The sequence below is a fragment of the Cyprinus carpio genome, chromosome B11 (assembly GCF_018340385.1).
Source record: "Cyprinus carpio isolate SPL01 chromosome B11, ASM1834038v1, whole genome shotgun sequence".
Classification (NCBI taxonomy): domain Eukaryota; kingdom Metazoa; phylum Chordata; class Actinopteri; order Cypriniformes; family Cyprinidae; genus Cyprinus; species Cyprinus carpio.
The window spans coordinates 13866528-13879804 of record NC_056607.1 but is presented as its reverse complement, the minus strand read 5'-3'; the positions used below and the strand labels follow the sequence as shown (position 1 = coordinate 13879804).

At 38.0% G+C, this 13277-nt stretch overlaps 1 protein-coding gene across 4 annotated transcripts in view; it reads left to right on the top strand.

Annotated features, from left to right (window-relative positions):
* Positions 1–13277, top strand: part of LOC109072068 (ephrin type-B receptor 2) — a 145314-nt gene that overhangs the window by 73651 nt on the left and 58386 nt on the right. The window lies entirely within an intron of this gene.

Genomic DNA, 13277 nt, shown 5'->3' with positions numbered 1-13277 from the left:
ATATTTAACACAATTAACGCAGGGGCAGAGCTAGGGTTGTGCATTCCACTCACAACTGCTGCTTCTGTCTCTTTTTTCTTGACAAGAATTGCATTTATTTATACGCAGAACGACCACATCAAACTGGAGACTTTTTAGGCATGCACTCGTCAAATGAGCGCGGAAATGGTACAGGTGATGAGGGAGCTTCAGTAGAACATCGGAGATCAATGAACTGTGGTCAGATGAGGTTTTTGTCAGGCCATATGTCAGTAAAAATAAATTTTCCTGACCTGTCAGCCATTATACTGTGCTCGTAGTGCATGCTCTTCAACTGCACACACAAATATGGTGGCACGCTGTAGCCTGTATCATTTCATATTAAAGCGTGAATGAAACTAGGGCTGTGCGATTAATCAAAATCGTCATAAAATCACGATTTAAGTGTGTGCAATTTCTAGATCACTTTATAGCAGGATTTTCCATGGCCCCAACCTCCTGCAGTATGCTATCCAATCAAATCAGAATGCAGCGTGCCTAAATGGAGCGAGAGAACAGAACAGACTGGGCACATGCCCATGTTAACGGATCAGAGCGTTCACACTGCACGCGGAAAAAGATGCGAATGATGTGAACAGAAAAGGTTAGAAATAGAAAGGTGCGAAAATAATTAATATCAATGAGCTCTATGACCAATGCATGGCAAAAAAGAAAAAAAATCCCTGGACACGGGATTTATTTATTTTTTTATTTATTTGCCATATGTCTAGACATTTTGTAACACCTTTACTTAGTGATTATTTTGACTTATGTCTGTTCTAGAGACATGTTACAACTTTTTGATAAAGCTCTAATTGGTTTTCATTTGGAAATATGTTTCAAATTCATACTGAATTCATTTATGACTGTAAAACATGTCTGTCTACGTGTCAAAATCATGATTAAAATCAAAATCGCAAAATTGATCAAAGAAATTGCGATAGTTTTTTTTTGTCCATATCGCACAGCCCTAAATGAAACTATGAGCAAGCGTGTCAGATCCGTGTCACACTCAGCAGTAACTTTACCATATTTCTGTACATTTCCTACTTGCTGAAGGGCACAGGTAAATATGGCATTTATTATAATGGATTTATGTGAAGATTGTTTTAAGTTTACTTAAATTAGAAGTTGCTACTTTTAATACTGTAATGTTGAATGGCTGTAGTCAGTGGTTAAATATTAGGAAAAAATAACAATTTCCTAGAGATATCAACTACTGTAGTAGTGATGCTTGCCTTCAGTAAAAAGATGCCATTAAACAAATATTAAAAATATACTGTCTTTGTTGTTTCTGCATTAGTTTGAAGATTGAGTTTGAAATTATTGCAATATAAGAGTGCATTGTATACAATATAACAGAATATTTCCTACCAAGCTGGAGTGCTGAAGCTCTAGAAATGGCCTGCTGTTGATGTTGTGGTTTCACTGTGATATCCTAGGCAACTCAAACATGTGGGGGGGGGGGGGGGGGGGGGACGCCCCCCCCCCACCCTTTACAGTATCCCTGTGCAGCATCAATGTAATCTGGCCCTTTCACAGCATGTGAGCGTATTGATCGTTTCTTATCCAAACCCCAGTGCTCCTCTCCTTCAGCCTACCTCACCTGTAATTCAACTCGCTCTACAGCAGGAGCTCGCGTTTTGCCCAACGGCGGGTCGCGTTCCCACGGCAACGACAGCCTGCAGACAGGCTCCACGCTGACACAGACGACACAATAAAACGCCCACCTGTGTTTCAGACTCCCCCCTCCTCTACACCCACTCGCACAGACAGACACGCACACACTCGCTCAGCCTCTCCGTAAGCCTGGCTGTAATTACCACACCGGCTCCCCGTCTAGGCCGGGATGAGCTGTGATAATAGCCGCTCATTGCGAGCACTAGCAGGGCGGCGCACTGCCGATATGCATTCAATGCCAGTTAATGAGTACGGTCACAATCCTTCCTCTGAAGCACCTGCCGATAAATCGTTGAACGGTCTACTCTAAATTAAAGAACTTATATAATTATACACATATGAGTAATTTACTGAATGCTGTGGATTTTAATATCCCAATCGTCTGCTCGGACTTGAGGTATTTCTGTAAACACCTTGGTTTATAAACTATGTAATTGTGAGTGACTAACGGAGAGGCTCCTAGTCAAATCAAACAAGCTGTAAAAAGGAACTTGTTAAAGCCTTTCACGTCACACTGTCACTGTTTTGCTAAAAGACTTTTACTCCTAACAGAGAGAATAATGATCGTAATCACTGAGCATTTAGCTCATATTCATAAAGCCTTAGTGAATATTAATGCATTGAGTAATATTTCATAATATTTTACGACAGCAGGACCTGATTGCAAATCTGGGTGCTAGAGTGCTAATGTACTATAATTTCTCCGATCTTGTCTCGCCATTTATGGTCCTATGAGCCAAATAATGTTAAAGAGGCACCAGTGCTGACCTTGGATCAGCACTCTTAGGGCTAGAGAAAACTATGACGAAGAGTTTGATGATTAGCTCTTCCTTGATGTGTTTTGAGGATGTGGAAATGGCTGGATATGTTTGAAATTAAGCAGAAATACACCAAATTATTTCCTGAAAGCTCAACCACCTTAACATCAGGTCGCTTGGATGGATGGATGGATACATAGATAGACAGATGTCATGAATCAACAAATGAACATCATTTTATAGCATTTGTTAGGGTAATTTTAATTTGTAAATATACAAATGATTAATATATACACTACTATTCAAAAGTCGTAGGCCACTAGTATTTTTACCAGTTAAAAAAAGGTTTAAAGTCAGTTATTTCTATCTTTTGCTGTAGTGTGTCAGTAGAAAATATCAGTTTACAATTCGAAACAGTCATTTTACCATCAATTGTTATAATCCAGTGAGATTTTTGTTTGCACAAGAAGACTGACAACAAGTGCTCCACACATCTGAAAAACTGTGCACAAGTGCACCTTCTGTAGGACAAAAGCTGCTTTAAATGCAAATGATGGTCACACCAAATGTTAATTTAATTTAGTTAATAGAAGTTAATTGAAAAAGAAAATCTATTTATGACATTTTTTGACAGCATCCTCATTTTACAGCATTTTTACACAAGTGCCTAAAACTTTTAACAGTACTGTAGCTTTGTAGGTAGGTCTTTTGAGCATTTTGGAGACTTTGCCACAGTTCTTCTGGATTTAGTCTGTCTCAGTTTGTTCTGTTTCTTCATGTCATTCCAGACAGACTGGCTGTTGTCAGACTCATTGTGCAAACAAAAATCTCTCTGGATTATCACAGTAGCTTGTTTGCAATCATACGATTCTCTTGATGTGCAAAATTCAGATGGAGGGCAGGAAGTAAAAAGCAGAATGGGTGAGATGTCATAAAACTGACATTTTTTTTAGTTCGTGAAAATACTAGGGGCCTAAGATTTTTGCGCAGTATGTAAAACAGATATAATAAAATATACTTCTAAATGTATTTATGTATAATTCTTTATTTTATTTATATTAAATGTATATATTTATGCATATCCTAAATATTATACATTAATGTATAATGCATTATGCCTCTTGAAATGTTAAGCTGTATTAGTGCATATAAAATGTATCATTAACCAGGATATATAAATTCTGCAAAAGTATTTCAAACAAAGTTCAACCTTGTTGTAAAATGTTATTGCATTACATAAATATAGATATACATAGATGGATATATATGTGGCCATTACACAATTCCAATTCAGACTCATTAATTGCAAGGGAGCCAATTTTTACTTCTAAATTTTGCTCAACCCTAGTTAGGATGCAGTTCATAATATTGAATCACTTTATAAAGACTTTCAAGAGTTGTGAGACCCAAGGCTATATTTAGAAGAAAATGTTAGAAGAAAACAATATAAAATCATTTAAGATGAAACAAGGTTATTGACGGTGGTTTTTCTGTATTATACATAAGCTGTTTTGATCGAGGTCTGCCTTCAATTCATCCAGCCATTTATCTCTCTGGCAGGGGAAAGCTGATACTGCTGCGTGAGACAATGTCAGGACTGTGGTCAGTGATCGGGGGATGGGTTGATGCAAGAAAGAGGGGCTTTTTAAACTGCTGAGAGTCGGGAGTAATGAATTGATTTGTGAAAGATGTTTTCGCCAGGATGCTGCGGTATCCGTTTACGTTCTGGGTTGCAGTAGGTCATAAGACCTGCAGATGAAAGATCTGTCTCGCATTTACTTTCACAACTCCACTAACACTTTATGCATACACCTCGCTATGAAGGAGCGCGTAATTACGCATGTTTCAATTAAGTCTTCGGTAGCGATTTCAACAGATAACGATTCTTCGATGTGACGTCTGTCAAAATATTGACAACATACCAATTTATTTATGCTTGTGATGGCATTGGCTTCTTGTCCGAGAATTGAGATCGTTTTACTAACAATATTACATTTCCTCCCAGGGAGGTGCTGTAAGTAAACGAAGCAAGCCAGGTTCCTTTAGCAGAAATGCCCTTTATAAAGGCAGATCTGATTTCGTTTAGAGCTGCATGAGACGGGGACCCTCTGGAGACACACAGGGTCTTGTTCGCAGAACGTGTTCATTTGAAATGGTAGCAGAATACTCAGTAAGACATAATAGGAGGCATGTTCATGGTTAGGGGCTCTAACTCTTCAAACAATACTCGTTTTTCCCAAATTGTAATCTGACCACACAATCTATAGAATATGGAGTTAGAAGTGTGAACTATAGGAATACATTTGTAACCATAGCAGACATATTGAATATACACTGCAAAACATGACTTGTTTTCCTTTCCACAATAATCCACAAATGATCTTAAAACATAATAAATTCATTTGAGAAGCAGCATATTAATACTGATATTAAGAGTTGTTTTAAGGGAATATGTCTTTAATATGAACATGTTTTTGTCTTTCTCCACTTACAGATTTTTTTTTCCCAGTAGTTTAAAAATGTACCTAGAAAGCCAGACAAAAATATTATGCATACCCATAAACACAAACATCAAATGGACACAAACAAATGCAACGGCACTGGGGGACTTTTCTTGGTGAAAGTATTTTAAGCTACATAGCATTGTCGATGAAAGACAAAGTGTTTGCTTTGGCAAACCTGATTAAGTGCAGACTCTCCACCTGTTGAGAAGTTCTCATGAGCTTGAGTCTGATGAAAGAGAGCGAGCAGGTTTTACAGTGGTAAACATTACTCATACGCTCCTCAGGAATGTGGCTGTGCGATCCAGATCCACAACAGTTTATTTATGGCTCTGCAACGATACAGCACAGTTTCCCTTCGGGTGAAATATGTCTTTCTGCATGAGCGTATCATTTATGGTATCCAAATTTTAGACATTATAAACGGAAAATCCCTCAAAGCTGGTGATTCTAAAATGCTACAGCAGACGACACTTGAGGAGGACAAAACGTAAATAATAATGCTATGAATAATTCCCAACCTAACTTTTGCTTCCAACCACAGCTTTGGGTTTGAATTATTTGGAGACAGTGAAGTGATGGCACATTCATAGGCAGAAGATTAAGGCTGGGGTTTGATGTAATCTCAATACCAAATTCTCACTACCAAAAAGACAACCATGGTCTGATGATATAGAGGTTGAGGAAAGGAGTAAAGGACAATGGATTCTCTTTTGAATTCCTGGACCTGACTACCTTACACATAGACAAGGCTCCAGCAAAGAAATCATCACAATGCACAGACACCACTGTGGCTCCTATTATTTCCAAATGGCACATCTGCTTTTAATGATAGCTCTAATTGGCTAACAGCAAACGTGGGTTACTTTTCTGCTTATGGTCAGCTTGAAATAAAACAAAACAAAACAAACAGTTGTCCCATCATAGTCTTTCAGTCCTCTGAGACTCTTTTCAAACAACTAAACTAAAAAATTTTCCCCCATGATAATTTTGTTGTTAACTATATATCAATGTCGTTAACATGAGAATGCAAATATAATGAGATGTCATATTCCAAAGTTTTTAGCAGCATTTATTATGTTTTTTTTTTCTGACTCCCCCCGGGTCATCGGTTGCCCATTTTCCACAAGTTGATATGATTCTTTAGGGTCTTAATGAAAAGTCTGTAACAGTTTGGTTAAAATTTCTCAATGTTAGTGTAAAACAACACCATTTTTACCCTGTCAAAAACAGCTCTGTCTACAGCATGCTGTTTTATTGCATTACACTTTAAATGCAAATTAACTCTGCTTCACCCGCCCCTCTCTTCCGAGCCACTCTCTGAGAGACGGTAAACTTTAGCCGCTTTTATGATGTCACACAGATAGGCATCCGAGATCGACTCGATTTGAGAAAGAGGAAATGATTTAATGAGATAAAAAAAAAAAAAAAAAAAAACACTGGTTGGATCTTTATTATTATAGTGGGGTTGTGTTCACATACTGCCAACACACATTTCAGTTCAAACAGCTTGCAAGTCGCATTCCAAGACCCCTTTACGTGTACAAATTAATAAATGTATAAAATTAATATAGAATACTTTTTTAAATATATATAGTTGTATATATAATTTATACCACTTGAAATGTTAAAATGCATTAGTACATATAGAAATAAACACTAACCAGGATTACTAAAAGCTGTAAAAGTATTGTGAGCAAAGGATATTATTGTAAAATGTTGCTGATTTTCTTTTTCCCTCGAGATGATGATTATGGTCCATATGTCTCAGGTGTAAAATACTTTATATTTGCATTTTTTTTTTTTTTTTTTTTTAGTATATATATATATATATATATATATATATATATATATATATATATATATATCAACGTTAATATTGATGTTATGATGCAGTTGTGTTTGTTTGAGCCAGCGGAATTTTGAATGAACTTTTCTAGCTCTTTTTGAAATTATATTTGATATCTAAACCAAATTACAGTTAATGTGCTGAAGTTTGAACAATAGATGAAAGACAATGAGTGCGTTTACATGCACTCTCTTAATGCGATTATAATTTCGATTTTGGCAATATTGCGATTAAACTTTATCTCATGTAAACAAACACAAGCATAATTGTATTAACATAGGTGGCGTACGCTGATTTTAATCATGTGCTAGTGACATACATAAATGACGTGATGCAGACCTGTAATAATACGCTGATTAGAAACGATGACGGGGAAGAAAGCATTGCATTTCTGGGAAAAACACAACTGGCTGCCACCAGTCTGTTCCTTACCCTCATCCAGAAACGGCGAGTAGAATGTGACGGCTGTGTAGACAAACAAATTTCCATCACATTTCTATGGCACCGGAAAAGCATGGAATACAACCATACAAACATGTTTTGCATTAGATGTAAATAAATTAAAACAGGGGCCAGTAACACTCCTGCTCTTTCTGACTCCATCATTTATGCTGTGCAGTGGGGTATGTGATTAATAGCAGTAAAAAATAACCACAATTCGTAGCGAAGAATAAGAATAATGGAAATTGCATGTAAATGAGAGTGAAGAGCTTTTCTCTTGACATGTAAACATCATAATGAGATTAAGTCCTTATTCCGATTATTGGAAATAATCGCATTATTCGTGTACATGTAAACATAGTCAATGTTAGACGCAGCTCTAGTGCTCAATCTGTCCCAATAAAGTATTCAGTCATGAGCATTCATGTAATCCCATGTCCATGGACTGTAGTGCTGTTCCACTAAAGTGGCCTCTTACAGTACCACAGCTCCCCTTCAACACTTGTTCAAGCAATTTTCTGCATTATCTCATACTGACGGACACATACACACATTTTAGAATAGCATGGCCGCAATGTAATACAAACCTCTTGACTTTCTTTTTGCACACAATACAGCCTTTTTAGCAGCCATTTTCAGACAGCTTCAATCCACATGTGACCCATGGCACGCTTTTATGGCTGAGCTCCTAACTACTCTGCTCTTGCCAACCCTCCAGTCTGGGCTCTAATTGGGAAAGTAAAGAACATTAAGCAGTGAAATTAAACCCTCTTATACTGAATTGTTCACTCTAAAGCCTGACATCGGGAGTGGGAGTGTGACAAAGAGCTCAAAGTGCTCTTGGTGACAGCAGACACACGGTAAAGCCAACAAGTCAAGTCCTCAGACTCGACGCTCACAGCCCTGTGGCCAGAAAATAAAGATTCCTCTGCACTAGCTAAGGATTAGGATCACAAGTACCATAGGAGCTGTCTACCCACCTACTGAGACCCAGGGGAGTAGTGATACACTTTTATTTCATGTTGCCTAGCCGTAATGGAGATTTCAGCTTGTCCAGGTGTTTTTTCCCAGCTCTTTTTTTTTTTTGCATCGCTACTTGAAGCAGAATAGATGTCATTTCTGAAAACTAAAGATACCCCCCCACTCACTCCCCCACACTTGCTCCATTGAGAAGCACTCGTCATTTTTCTCTCAGCACATTCATCACTCCCTTGAAAGTGATAACGCCAGAATGAAACGACTAGGAACGGCTCAGACTCAGCGAGCATTAGGTGTTAACTTGTTCCACATGCATCTCTGAGCAGCCAGTCATTAGCTCACATCTCCACTGGGATTCTCCTTGTTGGAGTCCCATGATCCTCAGAGGCTGCAATCACTATTCTGTGGCATCACTGATCATTTGACGGATTCCTCACGCCTGTCTTTCTTTCAGGACACCTTACAAGTTCTCAGAGTTGAAAATCAAAGAATTAAGAGGTGTGGCTGATGGAACGGTTTCTTCAAGCACAACTGGGCTGAGGTGGAAAAGATGTTAGGGGCTCGATCTTCTTTAGAAGACAGAATGTGGATGTTTTTTCCTCTCGCAAACAAGCCAAAGATCTCATTCATCTGTTTTGATTCATGCTCTGACCACTGAAAGGCGTAGACAGGATGCAGTGTCAGTTCGTCACGGGTCGAAAGAAAAGAAACAGGGCATGTGTCTTCTGAAGTTCTACAAGTCTGTGCTTACCGCTGGCAAATAACGAACAAGGGGTTTACAGAAAGCGGGGCATGTTTTGTCACAAATACCATTCGATTCTGGTGAAGAAATCAGGATCAAATAGCAGTACAGCTGTTGCACCGCTACTGGTGATGGATGAATTAAATTGACATGCAAGCCAATATAAATTGCAATTCTTTAACCTTGAGTGACATTTGAGGTTAGTGCTGGGTTAGGAATTTGTTACACTTCAAGCCTTTTTCGGTAGATTTTGATAGATGGCTCTCATGCCGAAGCAAGGTTAGGGCTGCTATCTGTGTCAGACTGTGACTGTCTTTGCTGCAGGATTCCAGTTGTTCGCACTCTGTTGACCCCGTGCTATGCAATGAAGGGTATAGTCTACAAAGTTTGTCATTTGCCGATCCGTCATATGACCTCACAAAGTTCACTTAGACGATCTTGTTACACTGTATGTTAAGGTTTTACTTCAGAGTGATGCACTCCACATGTGGCTCAAGAGAACTTTTGAAAGGTTGTGTTCTTTCATTCTGAAAGGGGGAAAAAATTAAAAAATAAATTAGCTGGGTGTAATGTCTTGTATAAGACGTAGAGTTACTAATGGTTACTTTGAAAGTGACGTTTGACTTTTGACATTGTTTTTCTCAAGTGAAATATGATGATTTATCTTTGTGAGATTTATTATTGGGCGACAATAGTACATATAAAGCCTGTCTTTCTTGGAATGTATCTTACCTTCATGGGGATAGATTTGCAGAGTAGTAATGGATTCTAAAATAAGAAACCGTTGCTGACAAAAGGTCTCTCTACATGATGTTTCCAGTCCCCTCTCTCATGGTGATTTAAGATTAAACAAGAAAGTAGGTGAAGGGTAGAAGATAAGAGCATGTGTTCACCCCTTGACTGGATCTTCTGTAATGGACGCTTCACAGTTGGGATGACGTACTTTGCTAATATCAGCTGTCAGCTCTTCAGACAATGCGGGTCTTTCCTCTTGTAGAGTGCTCTCCAAAGAGCTATTTTCCTGAACATACAATATTTTGTTGCTTAAAGTGCAGTGTAAAAGCTTTGAGAGCAAAGGACCAAAAAATAATAGGCCAGAATATGAAAAATAAATACAAACTATGAACAGTTAGTTTTAACTGTTTTGCTGTTTTTAAGTTGCTGCTAAACAACATGAATGATACTAGAGAAACAAATGTTTGCCATTAGCAGGATTTATTGGTGGGATTGTTTGTTTGGTGGGCCAACACATCTACAGAGCTTTGTTTGATAACACTACATAATTCAAAACTTTGACAGTCTACAGTAGTATTTGGGATTTGTCTGTGCCAAATTTTTGGGTTTATTACGACTTTTCAGATTTAAAATTGAGCAGATTCATCTAAAATCCGTCTCAGAAAAGTTTAATGTCATACATATCATCAAACCTGTTGGGATTACTGTCAAATACTTCCCTGATCAGTAGCATGTATGTTACATTATCACTCTCCTCTGAAATGCACCACAGGCAGAGAGGACTTTTTTTTTTTTTGTTTTAGACTTAAATCTTCACAGGTTTGATGGGAAGAATGTCAAGACTTTTACTGTAATCAGAAATTTTATAGCCTACATTTATCTAAAATGATTTCTCTAAAACATTATTTTTCAACATCAGTTATGAAAATTACATTTAGATAAGCCACTTTTACCACGTTTGATGTCTGTGATATCTTAGGTGCCGCAAGCATAGTAGTCATTTAAGAATAGGAGACTGAAATAGATTATAAATAATTAAACCGTCAATGGCTGGTCAAATTCCAGCCAAATTCTTCAGTTACGCAAGCTTAAGAATGTAAAATGTTAGTTGCCCCAAGCACTGCAATGCAAATTACACAATCTAATAAGCTATTCTTAGACTGTGCACATCTAGAGCTCCATGCTGTGAGATGGATATCTTCTCACCAACTCTGTGCTAAACTTTTGTTTAGGAAAAGGAGTTCATCTAGAGGATACCGTCATATTCTCACCTGCTGTTTGCTTGAAGATGTTTAAATCTAAATATGAAGTGATTCTCTTTAATCTCCATTTTAGAAGGGCTAAAGTAAATATACAGCAACTAATACAGGCCATAGTCTGAGCGAATTCATGCCAAGTTCAACATTCTGCAGATACTAAATTCATCCCGTCCTGAGCAATGATTTGTTTCTCACTTGTCTGTGGTTTTATTTTGTACACTCCGACAGTGTCCTCTCAAAGAGCACTTGTTTATTCACAGAAACTGTCTGTTGCCTTCATACACGTCAAGCTTTGCCTCATGCTGTGTTGTTTCTGCTGTTTTGCAATTATGAAGGCCTTGTGGTGTACTGTAGTTTAAAACATTGTTTAGTCATATACTTTCAGACAGATTTGCTTAAAACTATAATAGGCTAATGTTTGAGCCAAAAAAGAATAAGAAATAATGAGTACATATGTGGGCAAAATGAAATACAGAGCTGTGTGGTCCATGCAGCATGTCTCTGGAGTGCATTCTTCTGCAGCAGCACACATAATGAATAGCCTTGTGTGCCTAGTAAACTAGCATTAAATAGGTTATCTCTCTTTCAGTTGTCTTCCAGAGTAATGCTAAACAAATACACTGTGCATAAATAAATGCAGAAAATCATTTATTTATTTTTCTCTCTTTTTTATGTTTGGATTTTCAATCTCAGTGGGCACAAACAGAATTGAATTGAGTTTCTTGGCTTGCTTGCAGACTCACTGCAGTTGGCAATACAAAGCATACGTGCCGGATATCATGGAGAAAACAGATGACTCAATGATTCACTGGCTTTTCTTCAGCATTAAAATCGTTAATATTTTGACCAGACTAAAGCCAGTCAGTCCAAGCCTTATTGGAATACACGATATCTCTCCTTGCATGTGGCTCAGAGGATGGTTAACTCTGTTCTCATGAAAAGGAACATTCCAAGACTAATACGATAATACCCGGTTTCTAATGATGGAATAGAATGTGGGGTGGTAAGTGAGGCCTGGATGATCTCCAATTATGAATAGTGGCCTTGTGGATTGTGAGGTGCTTAGAGAGCTGCAGAATATGGAACAGGAATCCTATAAGGAGGCCACATGGTGGAGATGCCAGCTTGAAAACGCTCAACAGGTACTACTGAAGAAGACAGTAATTGTGTTGATGCAATATGATACATATTGTACTTGGAGTTAAACAAAAACTGGATTTATTCAAGAGAAAATGCATTCATATTCCACAGTCCATTTATTTACCATCTCATTCATGTGGGTTTTTGAAAACGATTAATTCTTTAATAAAACCCCCAGAACTCACTTTATATAAAACCCCAGAGATTTTTTTTCTTTTTCCATGATGGTCACTACAGGCAGTGATCTATTCAGCATGATGCTAGTATATATCCATGCATGTGTGTGACTGTGTATGTATGCATAGTCTTTTTTAGTCCAGTGTTGTCGACTCAAGGCTACTGGCACTGTAGTGGTATGTGGGGAGGTTTGGGCAGGGCGAGGAGGCGCCTCTACGTGCTAGTTGTCAAGGCGGCTCACTTTTCTCAAACTAGTGCCAGCAGACTGTGTGGTGGCACCACAGTGGCTCACCAAACTGGCAGACTGCTTCAGACAAGCAGGCCGGCTTTAGAATGGGAAGACCGGCAGGAATGGATTAGAGCCTGTTATTAATGACTCTCTTTGTCCCTCTGGCATTTTGCAAGCTAAGTATGAAAATAAGGCTGCCGTAAAGGCTTTTTGGTGGAACCAAAGGGAAAGCAGAAAAAAGGAAACTCATAGCTTTGGTCGAGACGAAACCAACAATGATAAATATGCTTGTAAGACCACATTGTTTTTTTCACAGTCCTGAGAAGTAGGCCTTGCTGCACGCTAACACTTCTCAGACTTCCAGTGTCAGTATTTCTTCCTTGATTTTCTGTGTCTGTCTGTCCATCTGTTGGGGTGGACAAGACTTGGAAAGTTGTCTCATATGCTCACCAAGGCTGCATTTATTTAATCAAAAATTGAATCAAGCAGTAATGTTGTGAAATATTATTATAATTTAAAATAACTTTCTATTTAAATTTTTTTTTTTTTAAATGTCATGCATTCCTGTGATGGCAGTGCTGAATTTTAAGCAGCTAGTACTCCAGTCTTCAGTGTCACATGATTCTTCAGAAATGATTATAATATGCTGATTTGTGCCCAAGAAACATTTCTTATTATTGATGTTAAAACAGCTGTGCTGATAAAAGGGACAGTTCACCCAAAAATGAATATTCTGTCATTAATTACTCACCTTCATGTTGTTTCAAACC